This window comes from Globicephala melas, chromosome 7, assembly GCF_963455315.2.
Source record: "Globicephala melas chromosome 7, mGloMel1.2, whole genome shotgun sequence".
Taxonomy (NCBI): Eukaryota; Metazoa; Chordata; class Mammalia; order Artiodactyla; family Delphinidae; genus Globicephala; species Globicephala melas.
Genome location: NC_083320.1, coordinates 85,405,104 through 85,417,484, shown reverse-complemented (window position 1 = coordinate 85,417,484; position 12,381 = coordinate 85,405,104). Strand labels below are relative to the sequence as shown.

General features: G+C 38.6%; 1 protein-coding gene across 20 annotated transcripts in view; it reads right to left on the bottom strand.

The window, feature by feature from the left end:
• GTDC1 (glycosyltransferase like domain containing 1) overlaps positions 1-12,381 on the bottom strand; it is a 492,727-nt gene that overhangs the window by 467,391 nt on the left and 12,955 nt on the right. The window contains exon 1 of one of the 20 annotated variants that reach the window (XM_070046000.1): positions 8,759-8,800. The exons of the other annotated variants lie outside the window; for them this stretch is intronic. The gene's annotated coding sequence lies outside the window, so the exon portion shown is untranslated. Of the gene's footprint in view, positions 1-8,758; positions 8,801-12,381 lie in introns of those variants that run through there. 20 annotated transcript variants of the gene reach the window in all.

The window sequence follows — 12,381 nt, the reverse complement described above, 5'->3', positions numbered from 1 at the left end:
TCAATTTTGAACCCAACATGAACCTTCACCCAGGTCATCCACTCCATTATTAGCACCAATCCTAGGCTCAGTCCCTCCTCCACTTCACAGAGAAATGACAAACTAAGGAAAAGACAAGGTAAACCTTCAAACTGAGTAATGAACTCCAAAGAATGATTGTTTTTCAATGAAATAAATAAAATTTACCTGGAGATGCTGGAATGTGAATGTGGAACATGTAAAAGATTTAGCCTAATGCCTGACATTTATTAAATACTCAAAAATTGGAACTAAATATTATTACCACTGTGTTTTAATTTTATAAATTGATTTCCTCTGATATTAATAGTGTAACATAATACATGATTTTCTAACATTCCAAATCTACAAATTAGAAAACACAAGACTCTAAAAATCCTTTAACTTTTTATTATGAAAACTTTCAAACATACACAGCAGCAGAGATAAGAGTTTAATGAACCATATCACCTGGCTTAACAATTATTGTCACTCTGACAATTTTGTTTCATCTATAGGAAATCTATTCTTGAACAATGCAAAAGTACAGTGAATTGAGATACCCTTTCAAAAGTGTACCCAACTTGTTGACCACACAGAAATGATGGGTTTCATGCAAAAACTTTATTTTTGTCTCTTACTGGTCTATTAAACCTGTTCAGCAGTAAACTAACCTCTGCCTTAGAGAAAAAAACTCAAGTAATCCTCATGACTTTCTGGTCCCTAATAAGTAACAGAAAATCATATGATCACTTGAAATGGTAAGTCTCAGTTCAGTAATTTAAAATAACTAGTCTCAGACAGACAACTGGGGAAATTTGAATATGGACTATACATTATATAACTTTATTGTACCAATGGTAAATCTTGGGTGTGATAATGGCATTGTGTAGGAGAATATCTTAATTTTTCAGAGAGAAAAGCTAAAGTATTTAAGAGTGAAGTGTCATTTTCAAATGGTTCATTCCCATTCCACTGGCCAAAAAAGTATACCGTATATATAATCTATACTCGTACCTAACGTTGTTACCTGGTAAAAGGTATGAGGTGTTTATTAGATTACTATTTCACCATTTCTGTAGGCTTAAAATTTTTCAAAATTTAAAGACTACATCCAAATAACAGTCAAAACTCCAAAGTACAGTTAACATTACATCTCATGTTCTCTTTTCAGCTAAGGCCTGCCAAGAGCCGGCCACTGTCAGTGAGGGAGATCCTTCTCTTCTCACCAAGAAGCTTCTCTTCTGCCAGCTTCCAATGCCATCTTCCAAGTTTTCTGACCCCACCAGGATCAAGGTCAGGGAGTCGAGAAGAGCTCAGGCATCACAGAACAGTTCTTATTTGTCTGCTACTGTACCAAAATGACCTAGCGTTATATGAATATGGCAGGTGCTTAAAGCTGATTTTCCTTCTCTTGGGAAGTGCATATGCATTCTTCCATGGGTATGAGCCTCCAAGTGCAAAATTCCTGCCAGGAGCAGTGCTCTCCTTTAGCTAACAGTTCCCTCCCAGTGTCCCCTCAGTTTCTGACCTTTGGCCATATACCCCACAACTCTTCACTGCAGGGATCTTCTTTCCCTGGCAAAAAACTTCCTTGGGCAGGATTCCTTTTCAAATAACACCAGGTTGATATTCATATTCTGGGATACATACATACCCTTCTGACCTGCTGGAAGAAAGCAGTGCAATTACTTCTCAAGCCCAGGCCTACTGCCACAGAACACTTAGGCTTTCTCAGGCATGAGTCAAGCATCAGTCCCTTGTGACCTCAGCTGCAGACCACATACTACAGTTGACGCTCCTCTCACTACGTTTCAGGAAAGATTCAGATGCCTAACTTGTGAAAGGCAGGACTAAAACACACAGCACTCCAATGACATTCCAGAGAAATTAGCCTAATGAAGTCTTTCCCTCTTTTGATATCCTCTATGTGAGTGAAGGGATTCAAAGGTCACAAAACTAGCTTTCCACAAATCTGTATATGTTACAGTACTTCCTTGGGATATAGAAGCATTTGTTGAATACTGATGCCTCAAATGAAAGGCCCACTCCTCCAGGAGGCAGGTCTTTTTTATTTTAGTGCCAGCACTAGCATCCAGCGCATCATGGCTCCTCAAGAAAATGTTTTCTGAAGGGATGATCTCAGCAAATGACAGTAGGTATAAATAAATGGAAGAGTGTATAAAACTAAGCAATGACAGATGACTTTCAGTATCTGAAGAACTATCTGAAAATAGACTGCTCAGTCAGTGAACGTTGGGCTAAGCAAAGCACATTTGGTCCTCCCCAATTTATACACCTAGATATAGGCCTATGAGAACCTAAAAGGGCAACCAAACACCCAAGTATTCCTCTTCTGTTCTACCATGATACCCATCTCCGCACTTACTCATGGCATACAGAAAATATCCATGTGTCTATCATTTGTATACAGGTCATTGAGGGCTTAGTTGGTTCACCCTTGCACCATAAATAGTGCCTGTCCTCAGTAAAAAATCATGTTGACCAACACAGGTTAAATTAAAGGACTGTCATAAAAGAAGAGAGAAAGATACGGATTACATCAGAGGATGGGTAATTGCCCACAGCAGTCCTCCAACTTTACTGGGTGAACACTATTTAGATGAAATAATGGCCCCTTTCTTTCTTTCTGTTCCCTACTCTAAAACTATAGCCGTGCGAAAAGATCTATTTGGGGGGCAGCATGATACCTGCAGCAGGTAGTATACTCTTACATATCTGCTTATTCTCTCAACAAGCCACACTGGAGATCTAATACTTTAAGGTACCCTAAAGGCTTTCTATTTTAAAGATTTTTTATGTAAATGTTCAATAAATATTTACAGAACATTAACTATGTGCCATGCTCTGGGCTAGTGAGACACTATGGGAGTATCAACGATGAGTAAAGCAGTCAATGAGCTTGCAATTTAATAAGAAGAATGTGACAAATATTTAAAGGACTGTAATATCCTAGTAAGAAAAGCACCACCATAAAGAAATGAGAGACTTTGAAAAATGATTAGGATTTTAAAAGGGAGAGGTGAAGAAGGGCTTTCAGCAAAGGAAAGAGTATTATCAAAGAAAAGGAGGTAAATATAGAAATACTGACCAGGACCCTGGAGTACTTGTTAGGTATAAAAAAAGGAGAAAATAAAGGTAGAAAAAGTAGACTAAAGCCTAACTGGAGAGGGCCTTAGGTGCCAAGGTTAAATATTAAAATGCCCTTTCATGAGTAACAAGAACAACAAAAAATAAATTAAAAATAAAACATAGTTTCAAGGACATGGTAATGGAAAGGATTTCGAGGGCGTAAACAATTTCAAAAAAGAACAAAGTTAGACAACTTATACTACTTATTTCAAGACTTAGTATTAAACAGTGTGGTGTTGGCATGATAGACATATAGATCAATACATAATAGAGTCTAGGAAAAGATTCACAAATATATGATTAGTTGATTTTTAACAAAAGTTTCAAGATAACTCAAAGGAGAAAAGACAGTTTTTTCTACAAGTGATCCTTGGAAAACTCGATACGAAAAAGAATGGACCTTGATCCTTACCTCACACTCTACACAAAAATTAATTCAAAATGGACAAGAGACTGAATGTAAAAGGTAAAACTATAAAACTTCTAGAAGAAAACACAGGAGAAAATCTTTACAACCTAGAATTAATCAATGATTTCTTGGAAAGAACCAAAAAGGAAGGGAGGGAGGGAGGGAGGAGAAGACACTGATAAAATGGATTTATTAAAAAATTGAAACTTCTGCTCTTCAAAAGACACCATTAATCAAAGGACAATCTACAGACCAAGAGAAAATGTTTGACTGTATCCAGATACATAAAGAACTCTTAAAGCTGAATGACAAGAAAACAAACAATCCAATTTTTAAAAATGGCCAAAAGATTTGAACAGATACTCACAGAAAAAGATAAAATGGTCAATAAATACATGAAAAGATCAATGTCACTGGTAAACAAAGAAATGCAAATTAAAACCACAATGAGATACCACCACACACCCACTAGAATGTCAGAATTTAAAAGAATGATAACATCAAGTGCTGGCCAGAATGTGAAACAACTAGAACTTTCATACATTTGGGGAGAATATGGTACAATCACTTTGAAAACAGTTTGGCAGTTTCTTATGAAGTTAAACATACACTTATCAAATGTCACTACAATTCTACCTCTGGGTATCTAACCTAGAAAAATTAAAGCATAAGACACAAAGACTTGAACATGAGCATTCATGGTAGCTTATTCCTTACATGCAAAACAGAAACACCCCAAATGTCCACAATCAGGTAAGTGGATAAGCAAGTTCTGGCACAGTTATACAATGAACACTACTCTGCAGTGAAAAGGACCTAATTACTAAGGCATACAATAACATAGGAAGAAGCTTCAAACACATCATGCTGAAAAGAGTACATAGTATGTGATTCTATTTATATGAAAATTTAGAGCAGGGAAAACTAGTGACAAAAATCAGATTACTAGTTGCCTGGAAATGAGCATGAGGGAGGGAGGGAGAAGTGACTGCAAAAGGACACAAGGGAACTTTTTGAGGTGATGGAAATATTCTATACCTTGACCATAATAGTAGTTACATAGGTGTATATATCTATCAAAATTCACTGAACACTACATTTAAAGTGCCTTTTATTTTATGTCAATTACACCCCCAATACATTTGATTTAAATATGTAAAAGGAAAAGTTATATTCAGACATTTGGAAATAGCATCATTGCCCAAAGACACCAATAAGTGTACATCAGGTTTTACTACAGGTTTAACCCCCATATAATAAATTTTTATTCTTTTATTTATTCAATAATTATGTATTCAAGTACGAACTATGTGCCAAGAATGATTCTGAATGGGGTGGTACAGTAGTAAACAAAACAAAATCCCCTGCCCTCATCAAGCTTTCATCCTAAAAAGACTGACCATAAAAAAAGTAAAATATACAATTAGTTTAGGAAAGTGCTAACCAGAAAAATAACGCAACTGGAAGGAGGGGGATGTTTTAAATAAAATGGTTAAGGAAGGTCTCACTAGGAATGTACCATTTCAAAAAAGACCCAAGAAAAGCTAGGGAATAAGCTAAGCAGTTATCTAGGGGAAAGAGCATTCCAGGCAAAGGGAAGAACAAGTGCAAAGGCCCTGAGGCCAGCTATTCCAGGAACAACAGTCAGGTTGTGAATGGGGGGTAGTCAACACAGTCAAAGGATGAGATTGCAGATGGGGCAAGATCATGTAGAGCCTTATAGGCTACTACAAAGACTTTAGTTTTTACAGCGAATGAGAAAGGAAACAATTGAAGTTTTGAATTGAACAAAGACAAGATTTGAGGTATGTTTTAATTGTGATTAAACCCACTGAAGTGCTGGGTTACACATTGAGCTGAGGATTGTAAGAGGAAGCTAGGAGACCAGTTAGGAGACTATTAAAATAATCCAAGTAGGGACTTCCCTGGTGGTCCAGTGGTTTAAGACTCTGCGCTTCCACTGCAGGGGGTACAGGTTTGATCCCTAGTCCAGGAACTAAGATCCTGCGTGCCACTCAGCGCAGCTAAAAAAGAAAAAAAAAATGCAAGTAAGAGATGATAATAGGTTGATGAAGGCAGTAGTGGAGGTGGTGAGATGTGGTCAGATTAAAATTCTAGATGTATTCTGATGAAGAGTCAACATGAACTACTGACAGATGAAGTGTACATATAAGACAAAAGAGTCAGAGATGACTCCAAGGTTTCTGGTCAGAGTAACATGGGTGGAATTGTCATTAACTTAGATGAGGAAGACTAAAGACGAAACAAGTTTGGGTAAAAAGATCAATTCAGTTTTGAGTATTTTAAATACCTTTAACTAACCATATGCAGGTACCACAAGACAATTGGGTATGTGTCTGGAGTTCAGAGAAAAAAAGCTCTTACAATTTTTTTTTTTTTTGCAAAGTTAATCACTGGGCATCACGTTGTGTGCGTGTGTGTGTGCACGTGTGTGTGTATAAAACTTTTAGGAAATAATCCATACTTGAATTTAATACATTAGGGCCTCAGCACTAATGAACTCTGTGTTTTCTGATTTACATAAATCCATACAAGTCTGTTAGGCACTTCACACCTTTATTTTTACTTTCACATCTGAAGTACAGCAATATGGATAGATAAGGTGTGTATTTAAGATAACAACGTGAACAGACACATTCCTGGAACTATAGCTATTTAAAAGTGACACTAGCATCAAGATACTCATTCTTATTCTGGGAAGGCTTTAAAAAACGATCACTTGTTATGAAACTAATTGCACTGCCAAATGCTCAAGATCATATGTAAAAATCATCATCTTCTCTACATTTTACTGTTTTAAATCAAGGAAAGTAATAGACTTTATGATCAGACTTAGAAGTTTGGTTTTGATGCTTATAACCATCTAGGTTCTAACGTGAATAACGTTTCCACACTGTATCTCATAAAGGAATATACTTTGTGCATTACTAACAAAATGCAAAATGGCATGTAAAAAAAAATCAAACTTCAACTGGAATTGTAACATGGGCAAACACGTTTAACTGGTGATGGAAACCATTTCTTAAAAAGTAAAATGTTCAGTGTGGATAAGCATTATTTCCTCCCAGCCATCTGTTCATTCCCAATCCCGTGCCTTCGACTCTTCCCTCACGCCAGAATGCCCTTCTTCCCAGCTGTTACCATTCTCTTCCTTCAAGGCACAGCCCAAACTCTGCCTCCTCCACAAAACCTGCCCTGAACCCCAGAGGTATTCACTTCTTTCCACATCCCCACAGCATTGCCACTTATAGGTCTAGAGCACCTATGTTGCTCTGTCATGGATTAAGTTTACCTATTTACACTAAAGCGGAAACCCCCTGAGGACAGAAAATCTTCCTCATCTTTGCCTGCCCTAAAATGCTTAACTGAGTACCTTACAGATCAGATTGTAGGTACTTACTAAAGGTTTGTTCAATGAAATTAAAATCCTATTAAACTAAGAAAATGATCTAATACAATGAACTCAATGGGATATATGCTCTAATTTCCTTTCATCACTTCAAATATACTTCTCTGGATCTCACTTCCCCATCTCTCCATAACATCCCAGATAAAAATCCTGCTGCTTCTCAGTCATTTTCAAGTACTGCAAAATATAACCTAGTCCAATTTATACCTTCAGTTTCATATCTTATTCAAACAGTACCCATGTACCCTGCCTCAGCCCAGGACAGCCAAGAGAAAGAACAGAATCAGTTTCTTTCAAAATCCTTGCTGGCTCTTTCACCTTTCTCCACTTTCTTTTTCACTTCCTCATTCCTCCAGATCAGGATAGGCAGAGGAAGAGGGACAAGTATCCCATGTGCCTACTTCCACAGGGGTTTACTCGACAGCCATGAAACAGGATGATCTGTTATACTTGTGTAATTATTGATAGCTACCTCCTCTCATTCTCAAAGCCCAGCTTGGACAGTATATTTCAGGTCTTCCCAGCAGGGGCGCCTTAAGTTACAGCAAGCAAAGAGGCTGGATCTTCCATGCTGAATTGTTCCCTGGTGTGCGGGATGCACTCTCAGGCTGACCTCTTACTATCCCACCCAAAATTCCCTCATAGGGCAAGCAGCCTTCCTTGGCAGGATCCATTAAGATTACTCAAGCCTGGTTACTTCCCATGGCATCCACTTGGTCCATAAAAAAAACTTATGCCTTCTTACTACGCTAGATGCAAATGTCAACTCTTTCCACTACTGCCCTCTCACTCAACATGCCATCTCACTGGCTTCCGTCACTCTCCTTCCCTCCAGAAACGAGTCAGTTCAGGAACGCCCCCAAACTCTAGGAAACGTATGCCATGCTCTCTCAAGAACCCTTTGCAAGTTGCCATTGTGGTATCAAGAAACATGATTCTGGGGCTTCCCTGGCGGTGCAGTGGTTGAGAATCTGCCTGCTAACGCAGGGGACACGGGTTCGGGCCCTGGTCTGGGAAGATCCCACATGCCGCGGAGCAACTGTGCCTGTGAGCCACAACTACTGAGCCTGTGCGTCTGGAGCCTGTGCTCCACAACAGGAGAGGCCGCAATAGTGAGAGGCCCGCGCACCGCGATGAAGAGTGGCCCCCGCTTGTCACAACTAGAGAAAGCCCTCACACAGAAACGAAGAACCAACACAGCCAAAAAAATAAATAAATAAACAAATGTGGGGTTTAAAAAAAAAAGAATTTAAAATTAATGAATACAATCATAAATAGCATGTAGGTCAAATAATAAAGCATAATTTAAAAAAAAAAGAAACACGATTCTGTAGCTGATTAAACAACCAAACGTGAAATTAAAGACCAATCTACCCTCCTGGAAGACATAGCCAAATCCTGGACTGGAAATAAAAGGTCCTTTTGGAAAGAACAAGGGAAATATCACAGAACTAACTCTCCACTAGATTAACAATTCTTCACTTGAATGACAGTTTTAAAACTCCTCTTCTAATTTCACTTATGTATGGGAAATGGATGCTGCAATCCTGTTCTTCTTAACTAAGCCCCACATTCCTCTTTAGAATATAAGGATGCTTACTACCCTTTATTTTCAGTGTTGGAGCTTCAGCTGAAATCCTGAAACAAAGAAGTCTTAGTCATCATCCTATCATCTTATGACAGGTGTGATTCCCCTGCATTACATGTACTGCTTACCTATAATAAGGGACCCTTCATTTTAAGCAACTCAATATGAAATAAAAATTTACCAAAGGGCTTCCCTGGTGGCGCAGTGGTTGAGAGTCCGCCTGCCGATGCAGGGGACACGGGTTCATGCCCTGGTCCGGGAAGATCCCACATGCCGCGGAGCGCCTGGACCCGTGAGCCATGGCCGCTGAGCCTGCGAATCCGGAACCTTTGCTCCGCAATGGGAGAGGCCACAACAGTGAGAGGCCGGCATACCGCAAAAAAAAAAAAAAAAAAAATTTACCAGAAAAGGGGAGTGGGGAGCTACTGACTAAACATCAAGGGAAAGAAAAAAGGGAGATTCCTCATTTGGTCAAACAAATTTTATCTTAGTAAATTAGTATGTTATTTATACTCAAACACTTCATTTAATTATAAATACATTTAGTGAAGAGTCACTGCACAAAATGGAGAATTCCCACTTTAAAATTCAGATTAAAATATATGGTATCTACAACTAAACATTCTGTACAACAATATACAACATTATAAATCAACTACACTCCAATATAAAAACATGTTTTTAATTCTCTACAGTAAATAGTACAAGGTAATAACAAATCAACTCTATTCTACTGATATCCTTACTCTAGCACCCTTGTCAATCCAAAAAAGGAGTGCTTATCTATGATCTTATCACCTAACACATTTACCATGTCATTCTCTCTTTTGCAATCCACTCATTTCCTGATGTCTACAATAGCCTCAATATCTCCATTCACAAAGTTACCTCCCATTCGCCTCAAGGAAAAGCAGCTTTAACCAGTGACTACGACCTTGGGGGAAAAGGAAATGGGAAAAGAATCCACCTAAATAGTCACTGCTCTACTAAAATAATCACAGGAATGTATGCCTACTACATTTTACCTTACAGTAATCTTTCTTCAGAAGTCTTTTTTGGAGTCTATAAAAGTCAGGTTCACTGTCTTTCTTATCTCCTATAAATATGACTAAAGAAGTCCTATATAAAACATAGTTCGCGGACAAAAAGATGTAATTGATGAATTCTCAAGACCCTATAAATCCCAATGTTTTGTCATCTCAAAAATCAATTCATAAGACCTCACTACATGGCAGGATGAGAGAAGATAAAACAAAATATTCGTCTGACCACTGACAGAAAACTAGTTTTAAATACCTGGATTTTGGACTTCGCTGGTGGTGCAGTGATTAAGAATCTGCCTGCCGAGCTTCCCTGGTGGCACAGTGGTTGAGAGTCCGCCTGCCAATGCAGGGGACATGGGTTCGTGTAAGCCTGTGCACCACAACTACTGAGCCTGCGCTCTAGCGCCCTCTAGGCACAACTACAGAGCCCATGAGCCACAACTACTGAAGCCCACGTGCCTACAGCCCGTGCTCCACAACAGAGAAGCTACTGCAATAAGAAGCCCACACACCACAACGAAAAGCAGCCCCAGCTTGCTGCAACTAAAGAAAGCCTGCAAGCAGCAACGAAGTCCCAACACAGCCAAAAATAAATTTTTAAAACTGGATTTTCTTCTTCTCCTGATTACACTCAAGTCAATTATTGGCCCAAGAACCATCTAAAAGGCTAACACAGGGCTTCCCTGGTGGCGCAGTGGTTGAGAGTCCGCCTGCCGATGCAAGCAAGGGACACGGGTTCGTGCCCCGGCCTGGGAAGATCCCACATGCCGCGGAGCAGCTAGGCCCGTGAGCCATGGCCGCTGAGCCTGAGCGTCCGGAGCCTGTGCTCCACAACGGGAGAGGCCACAACAGTGAGAGGCCCGCATACCGGAAAAAAAAAAAAAAAAGACTAACACAGATGCTTGTCTGAAATAATGTTCTCAAATCCCAATAAATAGCACTTCCTTTCTGCAATTCACTACTTTTTTTCATACTCACTTCTATGAAAGGTCTTCTCAATTTCAGTAAGTACAGGTGAAATAAGAATAACTGTAACCTATCAAGCTATAGCTCTGCATCCTTTGTATATTTTGAAAAAAGTTTAGGAAAAAATAATAATTGCAATCTACAAAGGGATCTATTTATTGTCTCCTCCCCTTTATGGAAGGTTTCCAGAAAATGACAGTGGAATTCCTGATTTGAGTGGTCTACCAATGTTAAATCCATGTATTTCTTATTGAATATATCTATAAAGTAAAAGTGTTTTGCTGCTCTATTTAAACAAACACACACACACAATCACAGTCTTTCCTAAAATGCCTTATATTTGAAAATGGGAAAGTTTTCCAAATATTAATCACAATGATCCAAAATAAAATCTGCAGGGCAGTTCAATTATGGCACAATAAATGACAGCATTTTATTTCAAAATCCTTGAGTTTTAGGATCTGAACATCTATAAGACAACTCTTTCACTCCAGATTCAAGAGTTTAAGGCATTCAAATGTTACAACACACCTGTCACTCAGCTATAGGCATTGCTTCAATGAAAAACTAGCTTAAAAACCATAAAATCAACTTCATATGACTCTGATCACTAATCTGACTTGTAAATTAGATGTGTGTAACTTCCACTATTCAGCAATCTTCAAATCTTTTCCTAGCAGGATGGCTTTTAGTTGCACTGCACTCTGACCAAAAATGTGCAATAGTAGCAGTGGCACACTGACAAACTGATTAGTATAGGCCTTAAATAAAGATTTCAAGGTAAGTCATGAGGAAATCTTTTTCTGTTTGTAGATGAGCTGTATGAACTATATAAAATGTAATCTATGTTTTACATCCTCGGCTGCCAGAGTTTTTGTTGAATGCTAGATGAAAAAAATGTTGAAGACTCACTGAGGAAAAAAATGGGATTCAACTTTGAGAGAATCCACCCACCTCATTTCCCAGCACTGCTTTCAAATCCTCTATAACTGGTATAAATAGATGTATGCCAAAAGCAGGGACTCTAACCAAATAAAACAGTGACTTGGTTCAGAGAGTACTTTGATGTTCCAGTTTTCTTGTGATTCAATAGTTCTAGAAAATACATATGTTTATTTCCAGTTAACATCTGCTTGTTAATTTTTTTTTTTTTTTTTTTTGCGGTACGCGGGCCTCTCACTGTTGTGGCCTCTCCCGTTGCAGAGCACAGGCTCTGGACGCGCAGGCTCAGCAGCCATGGCTCACGGGCCCGGCCACTCCGCAGCACGTGGGATCTTCCCGGACCGGGACAAACCCGTGTCCCCTGCATCGGCAGGCGGACTCTCAACCGCTGCGCCACCAGGGAAGCCCTTGTTAAATCATTTTAAGTGAATTTATTTAATAGGTCTGAAGACATTAATTAATAGTAGTAGTTAGTATTAATTTATAATACTATGTTCTATGCACATTAGCACTGTAGAATACGATTTTCTACTTACTATTGATTTCAGTAGCCTACACAAAAGGATATTCTCCTAGAAAATTCTGGGAGCAGTAGCTTTTTACAAATAGAAGCATATTTTAAACACGCTAGGGGAGAGCAAAATTTCAAAAATCTCCCAAGCAAAAACTTCCATGTGAAATCATAGTCTTTAAATTAACGTTTTTAGGTTAATTTTTTTAGGTTAAGCAGATGTTTCTCTTTACAATATTACCCTTAGTGTAAAAAAGCCCAATACTAAAAGGTGATAACTGTAATACATTAAAATCCATCAACAGACAGGATCTTTAAAGTCTGATTACCAAAGCAATCACC